We start from the raw sequence: 22,107 nt of genomic DNA, 5'->3' as shown, positions 1-22,107 counted from the left end.
TCTTTCTGCGACTATGGGCAAATAGACTGTCATTGGTAGGCATTGTCATGATAGAAACTAAGTGACCGCAGCAAACATAAAATTTGGTAGGGCAGTGAGACTCTTAGAGAAATGAAAACCAGAGTCTTGGTCAAACTGTGCCTGAAACTGTACCAATAAATACCTTTTAGTGTTGTAAGCAAATTTGCAGTGGGTTTTATTTGACTTGCAGACAACTTAAAGCATCCTGATACCCTCCCCCCCCACCCCTTAGCATCCTGATACCCTCCCCCCCCACCCCTCCCTTGCACTGATCTTCTTATATCTGGCTTACTCTTATCTAGTCTCCAAGCCTCTTAACTGTTCCCTCTTCAGAAAGGCCTTTTCTGACTTTCCCGGACTAGGCTGGGTCTTCCGTTTATCTGTTTTCCTTGCATTGAAGCCTTTTCCTTCTGCATACTTGTCACAATTGTAATGAAAGATGATTTTCAAATATCTCTCTTCCCCAGAGGACTGTAAATGAAATGAAGTCAGGGCTCTATCTGTCTGGTTCACTGCGCTAGCCTCAGAGCCTGGCATGCACCTCACACTTACTAAAGACTCAATAATTATTTGTTGGATGTAAAACTGAATGAATGGTAGAATTTATTATAGATAAGTTGTTCCTTCCCAACGATTTTTAAATCAAAGTTAATAGTATTCTCACAGACTGAACTACAGCTTTTTATCTCTGGTCAAACTTGGGCAAAATATTCTAAGTGCCCAGGATATTTTACTAGCTGCCGTCCCATTCTCTCGCTGCATCTCTTGGACAGGATGGTTCGGTGGCTGTTAAGAGCCCCGCTCCAGTGTAGGTAGGATGAGAAACCTGGGTCTTTCACATCCTGGGTTTCTGGTCTTGGACAATTACAGAACCCCTTTCAGCCACAGGTTATCTGTAAAATGAGGAAGAGAATGGTCGGCGCCTCCCAGGATCACTGTGAGGATTAGGTGATGTGACATACGCAGTGCACCTGTTTCAGTAATACGGACCGGCATACAGCGTTTTCCATCATATGGTAAATCCATATAAACACATGACCCGATACGTGGAGCTACTCCACGTTATTATTTAGAGGTGGACCTCAATTTCTAGGGATGCACATCGAGATTTCTCTTTACTCCAGCGCGTTGAGGGGCTTTACTTATGAATGATTTAACAGATACAGGATTGGCCAGATGCTGGATTTTTTTATGACTGCTGCTCGATTCAGATTCTTGCTTAACCCCGTGATTTTGAACAGCTATTGTTCTTCGAGAAAGAAAATGGATTTGAAGGAGTACTTATATTGATTTATTGTTGGTTGTCCGTTGAAATGTAAATAGCCCTCAATGTGCCACTCACTGGGACAGGGCAGGGCTTTTCATAATGGACAAAATAGCCTTGTTTCACTTTAAAAACCTGCTTGTGGTCACACCAGTCACGGGATTCCTTAAACACAGCAGAACGCCTGCTATTGCCGTTTGCATATCAATGAGCAGAACTCTCTCTGCTGTCGTTAGTGCAGGGCACTGCCATTGCCTTAACTTGGGGACGGTACTGAGGAGTTGGAATGTGCCGCACAATCGTCTATCTCTCCCGGACAGACACACGCGCACTGAGCCGGGCCCACAGCTGCTGAGACAGTGACACGACTTATCTGTGGCGTATTTGTAGAAGTGGTACGGTGAGAGTAGGTCGCCCACCCCCAATATCTCATAGACACATAGGTGTCTATTTCCTTTACAGAAACCATGCTGCAAATAAGTATGCGTTTTCGAAGCTGGGTGCACTAGATGAGGAAGCCTCCATAAGAAGAAGAAAGGAAATAGAAACATTCTATGCAGGAAACTGACTCTGAAATTCAGACAGAAAAAACTTCAAACTTGTTTCCTTTGCTTATGGCCCCCTTCCCTTCTGCACTGCCCAGAGTTGGAAAGCGCCGGTCCATGTTACTGATCTGGAAATAAACGGACATGTTAATCTCTTGCCTTCAAGGGCCATGAGGGCGTTGAAGTTGGAGGCGGTTTGTGATTCTAGACTGATGCCGAGGGCGGCCTGGGAAGCGAGCACTGCAAACTTGGGGACCGTGTCTCGTCCTATGGTACAAGCCTGAGCATAAGGTTTTTCATAAGCTTTTTAGGTGACCTTAATCGCCACCACCGCAGCATGAAACACGGCTTCACCACCCAGCCACAGTTGGGGCACGGATTTATCACTCAGACCAGTTCAGGGAGAACGCAGAGCAGGGGTGGGGGCGGTGCGGGTGGTCAGCGTCTCCGTCACCTTTCCCTCTAGTCGTGGCTGTGTTCCACCCTGTGAAAGAATTAGGAACTGTAAATGTCCACGTGTCAGTAGATTTTGTTTTTAATTGAAAATCAGTTATCAATGTTGTACTCATTCCTAGAAAAATGTGACGAACACACACCCATGAAATAATAATAAGTACACTTTTCACCTGCTTGACACTGTTCCAGACTCTATTTGGGGTTGAATTCATCTAACTCCTTTCCTCAGCAACAGGAGACAAGCACTACTATTCTCCATTTCTTCTGTTGAGCAACTGAGGCCGGGACTTTGCCCATTTAATGAGGAACAGAAATGCGAATGCACGGCTCTCCTTCAAGCGCACGGGGTCTACCGACTGCAGGTGACAGGTGCTGAGGCCGTTTGCCAGCTCACCTAGCATCTGTTTGTAGAAGTTGTAAGGGTAGGAAGCAAACTGCCCACTCCCCATATCTTACTCTACAGATAGTAGATGGTGGACGAATTACTGAAAATACTAATAACGACCAGGAACTGAAGGCTTCCTAGGCCAGGCAGGCCATTCTTTTAAGGGCTTTATAGGTATTATCTTACTTAATCCTCCCAGTGGCTCAAGAAAAGTTATTATGCTCATTTCAGAGCAACGTAGGTTATGTACGGGGTCCTGAGTCATACATCCAGGAAGCAGGAGAGCAGGGGTTTGAACTCCTGACCTTGTGTGAAAATCACGAATCGGTGGTGCATCTTGATGATGGAGAAACTCTTCAGCCAGGTCCGCAGGACAACAGAGTGGGCCTCGGTTCCCTGCTACTACACGGACCCTAAGCTCACCCACTGGGTTTCGCCTCCCCGTACCAAAGCTCAGCATCCTTCCAGCCCCTGACTCCCGTAGTCCGCTGCCTCGGCTGCCTGCTTTCCTCTCCAGGGTCCCATTTCTTTAAACACTAGCTGGAGCTGGTTAGCAGATGGCCGATCTGAAGACGCGCCCCGCAACCACGCACAGTGCGAGCAGCCAATACGTTCCAGATACTTAGATATTTTTGGCATAGATTCTAACCAATATAATCACAGCTTATTATCCTTCTTGGGTAACAATCTTTCTTTCATTCGTTCAATAAGCATCGGGTGGCTCTGATGGCCAGGGCACTGTGCTAGGCCTACGTTAGTATCTGCGACAGGAGCCTTTTTGGAAATGCAATGCCCATTCATCCGAGTGACTTTAACGGTGGGAGCCTTTGGCAGCTTAGCGGGCAGGCTCTTTGGCTCCTCTGAAGTCACATTAACTCAATGGCCATTGGCTCTGCTTACCTGAAGGGCTGGTCTCACTGGCACCACATTTGAAAAAAGTGACAGAGTTTGATTCCATTGGCGGGGGGGTGGGGGGGGCGGAGAAAACGGCTTGTCTGGGGTTAGATGAATTCTTTCAGTTATGGAAGGTGCCGTTTTCTGACCTGGGACGTAAAATAATATGAAATGGAACTTAGCTGACATGAAATTCAGCTTCAAAAGAGAAGTTTACATTCGTTTCCCTGATGGGATTGGGATAACATCTTCATAATTTTCTTTTCTTTTTTTTGGTCAGTTTGTTTAAATAACTGGGTTATCATTTGCCCATTTCTAGGCCATTCTAGAGACTTTCTTTGATGAGATCTTGCCACTGCTGCACTATCTTGTTATAATTATTCATTTTTTCTAATAAAACTGGTTTTTTATTTTATACACGATGACCATCATCTGTAAGCACTTTGTTGGGAGCCCTTCCTGACTCTAGAACAGCCAATTTACAGTGACATGTACAAGTCAGGGGACCCAGAGTTCCAACAGGCAGGATTTTTAGATCGAACGAAGACTCTGTCAGGCCCGATTTGAATCTAGATAATGAGGGTCTGATTGAATTTGCCGTCTTGATAGCACTCCGAGGGCTTTGGGGCCAGTAAAGGACTCCCTGTATTTTTCTGCACAGAAACAAGGCTGAGGTCGTGTTGTCAGAGCATTTGTGTGTCACACGTTGTCAGGAGTCATGCGCTTGGTGAGGACTTGCTAGGTCATCTTAGATAGGCTGTTTAATCTTTTTGTGTTTTCGTTTCTCCATCTGTGAAGGCGTGATAACACATGCCCGGCTTCTAAGAAAAGTGCTATTAGGAAGGTTAGGCTAGGTGTGCTGCTGGAAGGGCTTTTGCAAAAACCTTTGCATCACTATTTGCTAGAGAGATTGCAATCTGGAGGCGGAATAGCAACTGGGCTGCAAGGGAGTTTGAGCCAAAGTCCTCACCAGGGAAATATCAGACCTGGTGTGTGTGTGGGAGGGTGGGGGTCATCCCTGGTATTTCATGCATTTGGAGGTGACTTCAGACACGGATGGTGCTGGAGTTTCTCTATGGGAAAAACTGAAATCATGAGAATGTCATTCGAAAGTCTAAATTAAACTTACCCACACTTTTCAAAAAAGGCAAATTCTTAGGAGCTCAGCTCCAGATGATAAATTATCAATAACACCTTGGTAGTTGCCTTCCTCTGCTCTAGGGGGACCTTGGTGCTGAACACAGCCCTGTACCTGCTTTGTGCACGACACTAAGAATGGCAACAGTATTGTCAGTCCTTGAAAATGTGGAGGTTGGCACCCTCTGATTTTGTTGTCCTCTGGGTTGGTCTAGATTGTCCTACATCTCCCAGACCAGATATGCTTTTATAAACACACACAGACCCAATCAATATTTATTTTTGGATAATTAAAGCGGTTTTAGTAAACACCTTCATAAGACCCCTAGAAGAAAATATATCTGAATTCAGAGAACAGCCTTGCTTCCCTAACTTCCAGTGCCTAGATGTTAAAACACTGGTTTGAATCTCTTCAGACGTATGAGCCAAACTCAGTGGAACCCCTTATTTACCTCCACCTTCTTGCTTATTTACTTGTCCTTCCCCTCCCTCCTCTACCCTCTTGAAACTGCTAGAAGGAGGTCTGTTGCTTTCAGGTGTGTGAATTTCCCATTGGCAGGCCCCCAGCGCTCAGATCATCCCAATTCCCCAAAGGGAATCAGCCGTTCAGTTGCTCAGTCAGTGACCAAGGGGCAGTGTGCCCTGGGGCTCTGCCCGGGCTTGCCCCCGTGTCCTCCAAAAAGGTAAACAAATGGCGCTGCAACTCTGCCCCAGAGCGACAGGCAGGTCTTTGTCCGTAGGAACCCCAGACAAAGGCAGGAAGTGTTGCTCTGTCCCCACACAGCTGGTGTTTCTAGGAGGTGGGCTCTCTCACCGGACTGTTCTAGGGCGTTAAGCTGTGGTGTCTGAACAATGCGGGTTCAACTGAGTGAAAAGCCACCTTCCAAGAGCTTGGCAATTTGTCGGTCTGGGTTACTCCACACTTTAAAGAATTCTCAGCAACTTCATATCCTGCAGCAGCAGGGGGAAATAGTTCTGTGGTTAAACTTTAAAGCAGCACTTCCATTGACTGGGTGTCCTTTCTAACAGCCCAAACCCGGAACGGACCTACCTGTTCAATAAGAAGGATTTGGTTAAATAAATCATCATGTCTATTGGTATGTCTCTTTCTCTGCCTGATTATCTATTCCCTCCATTTAAAATGAGGGTCTAAAACAGTGGATTTCTTGTTTTAGGTGGTAGCTATCCCAGATAACTTGATGGAAGCTATCAGCCATCTCCCCAGAAAAATACTTACAGGCTTCACCTTTTCATCTACTATCAGGGGATTTCAGCATAAACTTGTCTCCCATCCAAAGGTGAAGGACGCTTAATATAGTAAACAGTAGAAATAATATTTAACAATTCTGATGTAGTGACTCGTGGAAGAAGCAGGTTATAAAAGGCTAAAAATCATTTTTGTTTAACATTTTTTGTTGTTTTGTTTGTTTTGTTTGGGAAGGACAAAGTTTTTCTTGACTCTCTTAAGATCCTTGGCTGGGTCTGAAAATTAAATTAACATAGACAGATGACCAGGAGAAAACACAAACATTTATTTAATGTAAGTTTTCCATGGCATGAGTGACTTCTAAAGGAAATGAAGATCCAAAGAAACCATTAGACCTGAGTAGTTCACGCTAAGTTTGATGAAGAGTGCGCATTTGCAGAATAATAGGAAAAGTTAAGAAGTATGAGGCAGGTGTAGTAAACCGGGGGAACGTAGCAAGGCCTGTTTGTTTGGATTCTTCTCGGTGTCCCTTTGTCTCCTGAGATAAGGTGCTCCTTTCCTCAGGGTGTAGGGAGAGCACCTCTCACGTGAGGATCTGATGGCCTGTTTCAGGGAAAAAAGGGTGCAGGGGAAAAGGTCAGAGTTTCCTGCTTTTACTGTTTTCTCAGACTTCTTCAGCTTGAAATATTTGATTGGCCAGGATGCCATATTTTGGGGTGGCGTGTTGGGATCCCCATCATAGGTAATGGAGCTTGAGGATGCTGACAACGGCTTCTCTGGGGGAGGATATTAGAGTCTCTCTCTGTGCTTATTTGTGTCTTCCAGCTTTTCTGTAACCAAACACAAACTGTATTTATTTGTTTGTTTATTTATATTTATATTTATTTATTTATTTATTAAGATTTTATTTATTTATTTGACACAGAGATAGAGACAGCCAGCGAGAGAGGGAACACAAGCAGGGGGAGTGGGAGAGGAAGAAGCAGGCTCCCAGCAGAGGAGCCTGATGTGGGGCTCGATCCCATAACGCCGGGATCACGCCCTGAGCCGAAGGCAGACGCTTAACTGCTGTGCCACCCAGGGGCCCCTACAAACTGTATTTATAAGAAGAAATATGCCATCCAAGATCGTTTTAAATATAAAAAAAAAGCTGTAATTAGTTTTGGCAAGTATGTTAGGAACCCGAGGACATTGTTAGCACACCTCTTTATTTACTAAATGATGAAATACTAGGATGAAGGGATGCTTGGATGAGGAGACGCTATTTCTGAGTGAGATTTAATTAGGGCCACATAGAAAGGTACTGTATTGACAAATTTCTTTTCCACATGAAGTACACAGATAAAACATGTTAAGATTCAAATGATTCGGAGCCGACTGAAAAATGCCAGAACCATACATGGTGACCAAGAAAAGCCAGTCCCTAGGTAATGTTTAGCTTGACATCACCAGCGTTTCCACTCCTAGAATGGCCTCTGAGGGACCTCTGGCAGCTCAGTGTCTTGAGAGATCATGAGTCTGACATGCCTATTTCTTTCACCTTAGGAAGCATCTGGGAGAACTTGTTCGACTTTTGCAGATCTGGCTGTCTCAATTTGAAGGCGAAGCTTGCATGTCTCTTATTTTGTTGAAGATTTTATTTATTTATTTGAGAGAGAGAGAGAGTGAGAACAAGATGGGGAGAGGGGCAGAGGGAGAGGGAGAAGCAGACTCCCCGCTGAGCAGGGAGCCTGATATGGGGCTCGATCCCAGGACCCTGGGATCATGACCTGAGTCGAAGGCTGGAAGGCAGACGCTTAACGGACTGAGGCGCCCAGATGCCCCAAAGTTTGCATATCTTCTATTTATTGGCAAGTGTCTCTAAGAAAAGAGAAGTTCATTAGGGGGCTGCAGAGATTTCTACTCAGCATCCATGCTCCCTTTCTTGGGTAACAGTCACTTTCATCTCTTTGTGGGGAAGCCCCTTTTCCCATTCTCCGTTGCCATGGCTTCTGAGAGGCAGGTGTCGCCCCGCAGCTCCAGGATGAACAGGTGACTCAGGACTGCTCAATTTCAAGTGTTCTCTCTCTCTCTGAGGCCACAGGGAGTGGTCCCATCATGCGCATGCAGACCCCATCAATGAGATACAAAGAGGGAGCTCTTGATAGAGATTTCTCCAACCGAGATTTCTCAGCGGGAAGAATGTGAGCTTGGAATTGTTGTGGAAGGAGCCTGTGGAAGAATGGAGGCAAAGGCACAGCAGAGCCCCAAGACGGGAGAAGGCAGAGGGGGTTGGGCTTGGGCATCATCGAGTCCTGAGGCTTCCGCTGAGCCCCCAGTTTCACGTGTGCCTGAGCCAAACTTGCCACTGGCGTTTTCAGCTGTGTGTGGCAATCGTTTTCCCTTTTTGCTTAAGCCAGTTAGTGTGGGGTTTGTTTCACTTACAACCAGTTGGGTCCTAACTGATACACTGGCTGAAGAATAACAGGTACGGAGCCCTTGTGAAGTCACAGACGCTGTGTAAGTCCTGTATGTGCATTTTCTTATTGAATTCCTATATTAGTTCCTTTTGGGGCACCTGGGTGCCTCAGTCAGTTAAGTGTCTGCCTTCAGCTCAGGTCCTGATCCCAGGGTCCTGGGATCAAATCCCACCTAGGGCTCCCTGCTCCACGGGGAGTCTGCTTCTCCCTCTGCTCCTGCCTCTCTCTCTCTCTCTCTCTCTCTCTCTGTCTCTCATGAATAAAATAAAAATAAAATCTTTAAAATTTTTTTAAAATAATAATTCTTACATTTGTTCTATTTAAGAAAGGAAATTGAGACTCAGAGAGGGTAAGTAACCTGCATAAGATCCCTCAGCAAGTGTAATAAATCTTTTTTCAAACCCAGATATATCTAAAATGCGATTCTCTGAATTAGCACGCTCCCAAAGGAGCAGCGGTACTTGAAGAAAGTTAGGCCTGACAGCTGGTGGATGGTTCCTTTTTAATTACAACTTACAGAGGGATACGCTGAGGATAATAAACAACTACAACTTCTCTGGGGCTTGCTTCGGCTGCAAACGAGCAGATCTGGAGAAAAACCATGGGTCCTTCCTCAAGGAGGAAGGGTGCCTGGGTGGCTCAGTCAGTTAAGTGTCTGCCTTTGGCTCAGGTCACGATCTTGAAGTCCTGGGATCGAGCCCCACATCAGCCTCGTTGCTCAGCAGGGGGCCTGCTTCTCCCTCTGCCTGCCGCTCCCGTTGCTTGTGTTCTCTCTCTCTCTCCTCTGACAAATAAATAAATAAAATCTTAAAAAAAAAAAAATCAAGGAGGAGCCACAGGCCACTTTGGTGATACGTTGTTATAAGCCAGAGTGGGCTCTCTTTTCATGAATAAAATAGAAACAAGGAGGTTTATCAGTTCTGCCTTTCTCCATTCTCAGGAGAGTTCTTTCTCAAAGTCTGAAGCAAACAAGGTAAACACAGGCCTGGGAAGCCCCGAGCACGGTTTGGACTCTAGCTCTGAGGTTCACGCTGTACTCATAACATCCTGTTCTTCTCTGCTGCCTGTGATGTGGTAGATAGCGGTCCCTCCACAGGCTGTTAACAGCTGAGCTCATTTTTCGTAAAGATGCTGCCCTGTGAGACTGAGGAAATGGGCCACTCCTGCTCCCCCTTTGTCACTCTTACGGTTAAGGATGGGTACTCCCAGTTGCTTTGAGAACGCACTTTCCCTCGGCTCTAAAATTAGGTCTTTAATTCCTTTGGGGTATTTGGCAAACTTAAATTTACTGGAAGCCCAGAGGGTATTAGTGAGTGGGGAAAAAAGTCTCCAAAAAAAAAAAAAAAAGTCATTTGTTTCACATAGCAGCAATCTGCTCTGTTGAACCTTGCAGCTATGGTCAGGGAAGGAAGGTAGCTGTTGGGGAAGGGTGTGATGATAACCTGACACTGAGGAAAAACAGTGTCAGTGAAGCCATCCGCGGTGCTAGGGGCTGGGATTTATGACTTCTCATCCACCCCTTCCATAGGGGGCCGGAGGGCTGAGAGATGATTTTTTGTACAATATGTTTATCAGCTTCCAGTGAATTTGTGTCTAAAAATCGCACCTACAGCAAAGACAGACATGGAATGAAAAATAACGTCACGTCTGTGGTCAGGGAGCTGACCCCAAATTAGTTCATTGCACTTGGAGATTCTGCAGGCACAACTCAAGTAGCGGTGACTTCTGCTGGTCGACTACAGAGAAAGGTGTTTCCCTTCTGTCTTCTCCACTGTGTTGCATTCACTGATTTGCCATCTAGGAGACAGACAACAGCAGAGGGGTGTGTGTTTTGAATGGCTTTCCTTAGAGAGCTTAATGTACATCCTGGGATTGTGCTCCTCGTTGGGCACTTTCACAACATGCCTCGTCCCTGGAATCACGAAGGTGCTTTCAAAAGGATAGATCCTTTCTCAAACCCAGACCTACTATATAAAAATGCGTAAGAACAAGCCCTGGCCATCTATAATTTTATCTAGGTGATTCTTATCATCAACCAGGGAACCACCCCTCTAGTCTTCCTTCATTGGGACAAATTCATCAGATTAGCACTCACCATCTGAGATCTGTAGACACGACTGGCAGGACAGGTCAGCCTTCGATTAGGGGCAGAGAGCAGGGACAGAAGGTGGCGATGAGCAGGACGTGGCAGAAGAGGGCGTGGCAGAAGCAAGATCAGGATGGCAGGTGGCAAGGAGGCATCCTACAGGAAAACCCAGCGTGGGCTGAAGGGGATTCTTGGTATGGTTCTCTGAGTGCTTTCAAAGATTGGTTTGTTAAAAGAACAGAGAGTGGCAAAGCCCATTTGGCCTCGTCCAAGTGAAAACAAAAATCTTGCATCTGTCCATAGTGTCCACCATTTTTATGCTATTCTTCAAAGTCAGAAATCAGAGTTATCTATTAAAACCCCATTCCTTTCAGAGACATGAAAAAGAGGAAATCTAAACACAGACACTTCAATGTAACATGCATGTAGGGGGTAGTGTAGCCTCCCTTTCCCGCCTAGGAGAGCAGATCGTGTTCCTTTACTCATTCTATCATATGGTTAAGCATCGCTTACTGAGCAAAGGCAATAGGTTGAGCAAAGGCAAAATGGCCCGGTGGGTCTGTAGAAGTCTATGTAACTTGCTGTTATGACGTGAGAGGGGAGGAAAGTAAGGGAACACGATGTGGTGTTGGCAGCAGCCAAATCATACAGGCTCTTAAATGTCTCTACGTCTGTTCTAAGGAAAAGAACCTGGCACAAGCCCAACACCTGAATTTAGAAGCACCGGGCAGAAGAGAACAGAGGCTGCTGGCTCCAAGACATGGATGAGTATGCACAAATCTTGCTTTCTTATCTCTGTACCTTGGGATTGGGGTTGTAGGAATCTACCTCTCAGATAAGCTGGGGATATTGACATGGCAACTTACAACTTTTAGAGAATTGCTATATTTTTTTTTTCACAGCTGCAGAATATCTTCTTCTTCTTCTTTTTTTTTTTAAATGAAAACCACTTCTAGCTTCAATTTTAAAATGCCTTAATTTGAGAGACCATTAGTCATGAAGGTGTTTCCATAGCAAATGCGTGTGGGATGTCCTAGCTTTGTTGGCGATAGTTCAAGGGAACTTATATCATTAAATCGGGACAAGGCCTGGCATGATGGCAAGGAAATTCATGGCTCCATTCCAATAGCAGGAGGCCTCCATTTAAGGGCAAGATAGAGGAAAGGCAAAGAGCACGAAGAGAAGTGCTGGAATGAAAACAAGTAACAAAGGAAAGATAAAAATGCAAATCCCAGTTCGGAGTGAATAATAGGAATGCAAATGGTGCTGCTAAAATAGGAAGGAACATTACTTTTCAAAAAGGCAAAGCAAAAGAAAATTGTAGTAGCTAAAGCGTTTTGCAGGGTAAAATTGTACACTGTGTATGCCTCGCAGAAGCAAAGCCACCTACTCTAATTTTTCCCAGCACGATGCTGTGAATTTGGTGAGTCATTTTATGAAGGTTTACTACAAAGCTCCAATCTGCATTTTTTTTTATAATACATTAGGATTAAATCTTTCTTTTGCCAGCAGCTGCTTACTAAAGCTCCCGTTTTATAGCCAAATTTCTCACCTGGGCTACAAAAACACACCTTTCAAAAAATTAATAAGGTTATGGAATGATCTCCAGAATTGTTAAGTTAAAAAAAAAGCCATGGAGGAAAGAAGTGTGTGTGGCATCCTGCTATTTATCTGAGACGGTCATCTGAATAGAAATTCGGTTATATTAAAAAAAAAAACTCTCAGGAAAAAAAGTTATTTATAAGGGAGGGGGGAAATGAGATGGAGGGGACAGAATTCCAAGTTAGATATCTTTGAATATATTCTGTTTTTGTTTTGGATTCAAAAACCTGTAAATATTTAATGTGATTATAAAACAAAATTAATCAGAAGACAAAGCAATCCCTAAAAATTGAGAGCAAAATGACACAAGTGAACCTGAGCCTCAGATTAGAGGCCTAATTACAGAAAGGAAATATTTCACGTGACACAGGGATTTATCTATAGATATACTCTAAGAAATTGTCAAAAATTTCGTCAACTCCTTTTCTTAATTTTATTGTTGGTGATAGTATTGCTATTGTTTGGGCTTATTTTCCTCCCCTCCTTCCCTTCCTTCCTTCCTTCCTTCCTTCCTTCCATTCATTTTTTTCAGACTGTTGTGTGTACTATGGGTACTATGGGATAAAACAAATGAGAAATTATGTTTGTGTTGGGGGGCGCCTGGGTGGCACAGCGGTTAAGCGTCTGCCTTCGGCTCAGGGCGTGATCCCACCATTGTGGGATCGAGCCCCACATCAGGCTCTTCAGCTATGGGCCTGCTTCTTCCTCTCCCACTCCCCCTGCTTGTGTTCCCTCTCTCGCTGGCTGTCTCTATCTCTGTCAAATAAATAAATAAAATCTTTAAAAAAAAAAAAAAAGGAAAAGTTATTCTTAAAAAAAAAAAAGAAATTATGTTTGTGTTGGGAGTTAGAATTTGGGGAATGGAAGAAGGCAATTCAAATGTTAAGATCGAGGATGTTAAGTAAAAACCCTGTAGTCTGGAACTTAAAATTGTCAACTGATATTTTGATGTGTTTTAATATTAAAAATTACAGATTTCCTGGCTCTACTCACTGCAAAGACCTGAAAACAGTGACAAGCTCAGTAAAAATGAACATGCTCATTAACCAGGCTCAAAACCCAGACTGTGGTCTCTCAATACTATTCCCTCCTAAAAAGAACCAGAGTTTTCTTGGAAGAGAACTGATTCTAGATCTGGGGCAGGAAATGTGTAACAATAAGCCTAGAATAATTTATCCTACCGACGAGCAGGGATGCTATCAATCACTTTCGGGGTTATGTCTAAAATACTCTTGAGCCAGCTAGGAAAGGCTTTCTGTAGCCAAAGAGAGGACAATTGGAGCATCGATAAAATACTAACTGCAATGACTTAAAACACATCCATTAGGCTTAAACCTACAGTGATTCTAAAACACACACTCAAAGAGTCAAAAAAAAAAAAAAATCCCCCAAACCCCAGAAATATTGGTTCTCTTTGGACGACACTGGGTAACCAACTCAAAAATTTGAAAGCTAATAAATGAAGAGAAAGAATCAAACATTTATCCTGTCTTTTCTGTACATACCATACCACAGGGCAACCAAAGGGAGAATAGTTTCTGGTTCAGATCAGCAAATTGAAAATGAAACTATTAGATAATTGGGGAAATACGAACACTGATTTGGTTAGTTAGTATTATGGACTGGCTGTTAATTATATTTAGTTATGATAATGAATTGTCATTATGTTTATGACAAGGTTTTTCTTTCTAAAGTACATATGTATGTATATTTCACATATATGCGTATCTAATTATATATTATGTATAATATATACAATATATATTTACAGATAAAATGTTGTGATGTCTAATTTTGTTTTGAAATAATCCACTGGGTCTGAGGGCAGAGAGAATTGGTTGTGGGTATAAATAAGATTGATCATGAGTTGAAAATTGTTGAAGCTGTGTACGTGGGGGTTTATTATATTATTCTTCCTGCTTTTGCACATTTTTGAAATTTTCCGCATAAAAAGTTTTAGACAAAATCAACTGCTTTGCTCATCTCTCTTTTCCTGTAGCCTGCTAATTCTGCTGCTGATGTAGGTTTATGCTCACGTGGCAAGTACTCAAGGAATGTTTGGTAAGAATCATGTGCTCTTGGTGAAGCTGTGTTCAAGGTTCTCAATCTGGATACAAATTGGACAGTTAGAAAAACAGATTCTAGGCCTTATTCAGGCCAGTTAGTGGGTAACTGCTCTGGGGCAGTCAGGAGTTTTCAGACTTCAGCATTTGATGTTGGGAGTTCTAAAAGTGATTCGGTCTTAAAGTGGAAAATACCAGCCCTCTTATCTAAAAGCAGTATTTCCTTGAACCACAAGAAAACAGTTTTTCCAACTCAACTGCTCATGAAAAATTGACATGATGTGGTCTCATGACTGATTAAATCCTCAACTGCAGGAAGGCTCATCGCTAATTACTTTCCCATAAAGCAGCTGAGCTCCTGACTATCTCTGTTCAGTAAGGATCCCGTCTTGAGCAGCAAAGCCCGTGTTTCGACACACTGCACTGTTACTCTGGGGTGTTTGTTGTCGTTCTGAGGGTTTTCACCTGTATAATTTTCCAATTATGACACATTTTCTTATATTAATTTATTGATATTTTTTTCTTTTCCGTTTATATTTTTCCCTAAAATGTTAATTCAGATCTCTGACCTTCTGGATTGATCCTATAATTGCCCCCCCGCCCCATTCTGTTCTATTTTCCATCTCTATCATTTTGATATAATTTCTACTTTATGTTCCTCATCTTTCTATTTCCTTCAGTTTTTCTGTTCATGAAGAAAGAATCCTTTCTTATATTTCTGATGTTTCTTTTAAAAAAGAATAGCATCCTGTTCTTGTTTCACTCATAGCTACAAAAATCTTTCTATATTTCTCTAAAAGCATAACTTTTTTGAAGTTTTCTTCTGCCCCCTGAATTCCCTTTGCTTCTCCCAAGTTCCTTTTATTTATTATAATCTTTTTGTCTTTGCTATTCATGTTGGGGTCTTCCTTCCAATAACTGGTGACCCACGGCTGGCTGGTCACATTTGAGAAAGAGGCTCTAAATAGTTGATTGACCATTCTGTGCAAGAGGCTGGGTCTTCTTGACTGTCAGACTTCCTGATAACTTAGAGTAGAACCAATTATTTCCTGGGGGATCCAAGAGTAGTATTAAAAGTATTCAGCAGTTGATGTGTCATGGGCATCATTCAACCAGAGAAGGTACCCAGACACTCAAAATGTACTCAGAATACTGTGGGTACCAGCTGGACTCACCCGCATGAGTGGGTCTTTCTCTTGGATGGGATAGTTTCCTCAGAGAGGACTTCTCCAGTGTCTTATCTGGTGTGAGGCGGGGATGGTAACCCTCCTGCCAGGGTTGGAGGGGTCCCAGAGTTCGTTGTGTAGCCTGTCATTTAATCTGTCAGCTGGGCTTCATGTCCCTGGAATGCAGTTTCTCAGATTCAATTTCTTCAAAACCGGTTACTGTCTTATCTTCTTCGGGTGGGCTAAAAGTACTCACCTAGTGATCGCAATAAGACACTTGGGGGTCTGACCACCCCTGATCCAGTCTTTTTGTGGGATTCCTTTGCTCAGTTCCACCCTTCACTCTTACCTTCAGAGATACTAGGAACCTCGAATTCTCAACTCAGTCTGGGTTTCTTCTGCACACATTGTCCTGTTTCCTGTCAGCATTCCCTCTCTTCAAGCATAAAATTCAGTTTTCTTTGATCTATTGAGTCAGTTACCACATACCCAACTGTTTTCTTTCCTCTCTTTTTTACACGCCTCGTTTGCTATCATTTCCTCTCCAATTCTCTTTGCTGTGATTGGTTTAAAGTGCGCGTGTCTGTGTGCTTAATTTCCTTGCAAATTTGAATAGCCTTGCAAATGAAAATAAAATAAATATTTGCATTTCATCCACTATGTTTAACCAGAAGTTTTATATTTATTAAGATGAATCCTTAAGCACAATTAGTTTTTGATGATAACTAGAGCTCATCAGCATTTATGAACTCCCGGATAACAAAATGAGAATGTTCACGTTTTTTTTTTCATTTCCTAGTGCCTCACCACCTCCCCAGATGGGATCGTCTGTAATTTTTGGTCTGAATTACAATCAATCAAAAAATAACTTTTTTATATTCTCGATATTTGATACATCAAAGCGATTGAAACTTAACAACACATGATTTATCCGTCATCTATCTTCCTCCGTGAACCCCCTTCTTACATTGCAATTCTTTCCTTATCTTGGCTTCTTAGTTTTACTGGTGAAATTAATTCAGATTGCAGGAGTTTCTCTCCAGTGATTGTGGGGGCAGAAGAAGACATCTTTCAAGGAAGTTTGAAATTCTAGCTGGTCTCTGAGGTGTCTCTAGCTACCACAGACAATGAATGGCCCCATCTCTTCCGTCTCTGAGTCCACACCTGTCTGAGCCTGAGGGCACTTGCTGCTCTCTCTGGCTCAGTGTATCAGGAGGTGGCGCCTGGCTGACAAACCTAGTCTCTCCACATGCATTGTTCCAGCTAATCAAGATGACAATTGTTCCCTGACTTCCTCTGTCTGAAGTTCCCCGTAATCGCTCTCATCCCCATTCTGCTTCTGGCCAGTATGGTGTTCTCTGGCCTCGTTTCACCAAGAATTTAATCCTTTCTGCATTACATCTTTTTTCTTTTTTGGTAATTTAATGTTTAATTTTTTTAGGGAACCACCATATTGTTTTCCACAGCAGCTGTACCATTTTATGTTCCGAACAGCAAGGTACAAAGGTTCCGGTTTTTCCACATCCTCGCCCACACTTGGTATTTTTGTTTTACTTTTGTTTTTGTTTTTTATATACATTACCACCCTGCTGCGGATGATGTGGCTTCTTGTGGTTTTGATTTGCATTATTGTAACAATTACTGGTCTTGAGCAGCTTTTCATGGTTTTACTGGCTGCTTGTGTATCTTTGGAGAAATTACACGATATCTTTTATGATTCCCTCACATCTTTGGTATTGACATCACGCTTGCTTTCCAGGGCTGTCATATATATATATATGTGTATATATATTCTGTGTGTATGTGTATGCATATGCTGTGTGTGTATATATAACAGCTAACCAGCTCATCTACACGATATATGATAAACATGCTTTGCTATTTCAAAAATAATTTTTGATTTGGTCTTCCTCCCCTTGGTTTTGTCCTTTGTTGTTTGTTTTAGATCTGCTTATCCTTTGTTGTTGCTGTTGTTGTTTAGTATAATCCAACCTGAAGATAATCATCTATCTTTTTAGTCAGCTACAGATAAAAACTAACACTAAAATCTTAACTCTGATAGTTATTTACTATGTGTAAAGAATGCATTTCCAGTATGGATATCCCACTGGTACTAAGGGCATCTGTAAAGACATTAATATGAAAGAGCGCCAGAGCTTACAATGGAAGCAGTGTTGTCCCAAACAGTTTTCTTTAAGTGTCCTTGTCTTGAAAAGACTCTGTATGCTCCTTCAGGGAAATGGATGCTTTCTCTTCACACATTTTACATTGGCAATCACCCCGTTTTCTAGAACCTCATTATCATTTTTTTTGTTTCATATTTGAATCAATGCAAAGAATAATTCATATTCTATGAGGAAGTTATTGTTTTTTATTTAAAAATGTGATTTCTAAACATATATGTCTATATGCTTTAAGGTAAATTGTTCTCATTTATTGGGGCCAATTATTTTTTCACCATGGAATTCCATCTTTGAAATCATAGTGCAAAACTTTGGAATCAAAGTTAATTCACAAAATTTCATTTTGGGCCTTTTCAGCATCAGAGTTAAGGTTTGTACTGTATGTCATATAATGTATTATATGTCATATGTGCATGCTATAAAGTGCGGCTGACCTAAATTAATGCAGTGCTCTTCCAACTCATCTCTAACACGCTCACAATTCAAAATTATCATTCATGTAAACTCAAGAAAACTGATCGGTATATAAACAACAATAGTTGGTTTAAAAAGAAAAGAAAAGAAAAAGATCCATTTGATGTTTTTCACAACTCAAGGTCTGTACTTGGAGAGTATGGCTGTACCAACCTCTCAAGATACACCAGACTCCTGGGCTCTCACTCGGACCCTTTTTCTCTTAATGCATATGATCTGTGTACTAAGGCCCATGTGTGACTCATGTGCACTTCCAGATTTCACCTGGAGTCTCCTTTGCTAGGTGTATTCTCCTTTGGCCAGATCTCTTTGTCCCTGGGACATGTGTTGTCTTATTTAGATTTGGGGGCAAATAATAAAAATGAGAACCAAAAGGAACAGGGTATTTTGCTGCTGCATGGGACTAACAAGGTAATTTCTTCCAGATTTTTCATTGTTTACATGAGAAAATGTAGATCTAGAAAAACAAGTGCCTGGTTGAATTTTCACAACTGGCTGGCGCTAACGAGAAGGGATGTACGGGGTAGGTGGAGTAGGTTTTCTGGCGTCTCGTTCCTGTCCTTGCTTCAAGCCAGATGATTCAAGTTAAGATGATGCCAAATTACATATCTAAAAATGTCTTTAGCTCTAGAATGTAGATATTACATATCAAATTTGTACTTTGCTTTTGAAGGAATTTACACTGAAAATTTGTGTTTCTGCCTTGTTGTTTTTTCCTTAATCACCCGAGGTTATGCTCTTTGAGTGAACAGAGTACAGTAACCTGCTAAGGTAAATTCCGGATAGCCACACTGTGGAACGTGACATGAGGGTCACCTTGGAAAAAAGTGTTTCTTGCCAAAGACTATGGATAATAATATAATATTTATTTTGAGTCCTTGAAAGAGTTCCGGTCTGTTCAACTTAGGCTTTTATGTTTAAACGCTAAACAGTTTTCTGTATAAAACCAAACAAACCCACAAGTAGACAGCAAAGCATCTGGAATCATAGCCTGGGCTTTACCTAAAAGACTCTTTTAGGGGCTGAGTCAACAAAGAATGCATATTTTTCTCTGTTTGCTATATAACACTAGTAGTGGAAAGCCAGGTTACTATTTAGTTGATAGCTTTTGCCTTAAGCTTATCATTTGATTGGTGTGTGTATGTGTATTTGTGTTGGGGGGGAGGAGGGAGAGGGAGAGAGAGAGACAGGGAGGGAGAGAGACGGAGAGAATGAGAAAGATTGAGAGAATTTTTAGAAGCAAACTATGACCTCTCTTTGGTAATTAGCACCCTTACACAAAAAGTAAAGGGCTTAGTGCAACTTGGTTTGGGGTGAAGAACACTGAATGAGGAAACCTGAGTTTCACTTCCAGCTCTGATGTGCCCACTTGTGTGATGTTGAGCAAGTCAACTTGCTTTCTCTGGGTCTTGATTTCTTCATCTGTGAAATAAGGGAGAATACAATTTAATTTCAAACCCCACCCCACTTGAAAGTTTAATAAATAAAATGAGTAGTATAGTCTTACTTCACTGATCCTCACAAAGCAAACAGAAATACGTAGGAGCCGTAAGTGTCCGAATGATTTGCTGCACCACTGTCTTGGGCAGAACTGCGTGAGAAAGTTGCCAGCCTTAGAGGACACTGTCTACGTTTAGAAGTATTTTTGTTTTCTTCATCAACCTAGCAGGCTTTATATTTTGGAACTTATTGGCAACTTTGTGTGTATTATAGACATTTCAATTAGATCTCTTTCCTAAAATGTGCTCATTATATAATAAAAAAATTTTTATTTCTCTGATAGGAATGTTAGAGTTTATACTTACCTGTATTTTCTTTTTCTTTCTTTTTTAAAAAAGATTTTATTTATTTATTTGACAGAGAGAGAGAGAGAGCACAGGAAGGAGGAGTGGCAGAGGGAGAGGAAGAAGCACATTCCCCGCTGAGCAGGGAGCCCGACGCGGGGCTTGATCCCAGGACCCAGAGATCATGACCTGAGCTGAGGACAGACACCTAACCAACTGAGCCACCCAGGCGCCCCTACACCCATATTTTCTGTGATTATTTGATGATCTGTTTTCACACTAGACTATACAGTCCATGAGGGAGAGATCACGACTAAACATTTGGTTCACAATTTAATCCTAGAATTTCATGTAATGCCTGGCACCTAGTACCTATTCTCTGAAAGAAGAAATATGTTCCAGCAGTCTGGCCATGATGGTTCTGTATCAGATGCCATATATCATCTTAGACTCATCCAAGGAATCTTCCATAAAGAACACGAGCCTCACATACAGTCTTTCCGAGTTCTCTGGATTATATCATTGATGGGGAAGCATTTTCTTAGTTATTGGTTTCCTTTTTTGGAAGAGTAGAGATGGTGTTGATCTGGCTTGATCAATTTTCCACAGCCATTAAGTGTTAGAGTGTTTGGAAGCTATCTATTTTTTCTGCTTGTTGTCTATAGAGAAAGGCTGTTTGCAAACCAAGGTTAAGCAGCTCATTGATGATGTCTTCTCCCCTACCTCCATGCAAACTTCTATGACGCTTCATACAGATCCATAACTTCAGTTTGCTAAGATACTTGGCGAGCATTCTGTCTCACCATCTTCTGCAAGGGCGGTGTGACTCACTCCAGCAAGCCAGAGCAAGGCCAAAGTCAGGATGAAGCCAACAGCTGCTGGATGCTTCTACCGAGGACACTGGCAAGATGGGCAGGTGGACAGGGCTTCAGTCTCCACACGCTTGTTATGTCCCAACAATAGCTCAGTTAGATCAGAGATGTGGATCATTTCTCTAATTTTCCTTCATCAGTCATACCTGTAACAGTTGGAGCTTGGATGCTCTATGAAAAGCAACGTAATAATACTCGTTTGAAGAATCGTGCAAAGATTGAGGTTATGTAGGGTTAAACAAAAAATCATCTCAAGCCCCCTTCCTTTCTTCCTTTTTAATTTCTTTCTCCCTCCCTCCCTCCATTCCTCCCTCCTTCATCCCTTTCCTCCCCTCCCTTCCTTCTTTCTGGTTCAGAGAGGTGATAGGCTATAGCGAAAAGAGCTTGGAGTTTACAGGCAGGCGGGTATTACTCAGCATCTCGACTTCACCATTCTCTGTCAAGTCACTTTAACCTCTCTGAGGCTCTGTTCCCTCACAAGTTATTACTTACATCATGGGGTTGTAGTGAGCTTAAGTTATATGATAACATCAGCTACTATTTATTAAACACCAAATATGTGCATTATCCAATTTAATCTTCACAATAACGTTGCAAGCAACATGTCTGGTACATGGCGGGGGATTTATAAATAATGACACCATGGCAGTATTGGATGCTCCCCAGAACACATTTTTGGAGTAAATGCTTACTTATTTAATTCTCAGGGGCCATTATTCATGTCATTATCCCCCACAGTCCCTGCCACCAAAGTGAAACTAGTTATTCATTCATTCAAAATATGTTTTTTGAGTATCTGCTATGGTTGGAGGGGAAATGGGGAGCAAAGAACAAGACAGTTCTTAACATCAAAAAGATTATAATTAGTAGAGGTTAGAGATAAGTAAACAGACAATTATAACCAAGTGGGATGAATCCACTCACAATGGGAAATACAGAGTGGATGTTTTTAAGAAGCACCCCTGAATTCCAATTTAGGGGTTCAGGGAGGGTTCCTTGGAGGAAATCACATCTGTGCTGAGACTGGAGGGATAAATAAGATGTGGATTCGAGCTTGGAGTATATGTAAAGGCATTAAGAGGAGGGGAACTCTGACGCATTCTGGAAACAGAGTAGTTCGTTCTGGAATGTGAAGGGATCATCGTGAGAGGAGGCTGGGGTGAGCAGGGATGTTAGTCATGGAAGGGCTCAGTGCCCAACCCACGGAGACTGTCTGATCTCTCAGGCTGTCTCTCAGCTGTTACTGGGCTCTTGTTCGCCTCCTCCTCAGCTTGGCTTTGGAACCAGGGCCTGCTGTAAGGCTCACTCCTGGGACTCCCGATCTGATGGGCATGTGCTTATGTTGCTAAACCCTCACCCTTGCATAATCTTTGAAGCTGAGTTCTTGGTCCTGAGAAAGAAAGGCTTATCTTACTAGTACCAAGGCAGGACATTCTTGGCCAGTTGGCTATGCCTAAATATCACCCCTACCCTCATCTGAGGGCTACCGGGCTATGGGGCAAGGAGGCT

At 42.5% G+C, this 22,107-nt stretch overlaps 2 long non-coding RNA genes across 5 annotated transcripts in view; one reads left to right on the top strand and one right to left on the bottom strand.

Annotated features, from left to right (window-relative positions):
* Window positions 1-6,212: 6,212 nt before the first annotated feature.
* LOC103660086 lies at window positions 6,213-15,770 on the bottom strand. Its single transcript, XR_005836706.1, has 2 exons — window positions 15,295-15,770; window positions 6,213-6,739 (listed from the first exon to the last, which is right to left on the bottom strand). It is a non-coding gene; the product is annotated as an uncharacterized LOC103660086 (long non-coding RNA).
* The window catches only part of LOC103660087, a 32,279-nt gene continuing 20,863 nt past the window's right edge, over window positions 10,692-22,107 (top strand). For all 4 annotated transcript variants that reach the window (XR_005836704.1, XR_005836703.1, XR_005836705.1 and 1 more), the window contains exon 1: window positions 10,692-11,222. This is a non-coding gene — a long non-coding RNA (uncharacterized LOC103660087). The remainder of the gene's footprint in view (window positions 11,223-22,107) is intronic.

Source organism: Ursus maritimus, unplaced genomic scaffold (assembly GCF_017311325.1).
Source record: "Ursus maritimus isolate PB19 unplaced genomic scaffold, ASM1731132v1 scaffold_21, whole genome shotgun sequence".
Lineage (NCBI taxonomy): Eukaryota > Metazoa > Chordata > Mammalia > Carnivora > Ursidae > Ursus > Ursus maritimus.
This window is presented reverse-complemented; position numbering and strand designations above follow the sequence as displayed.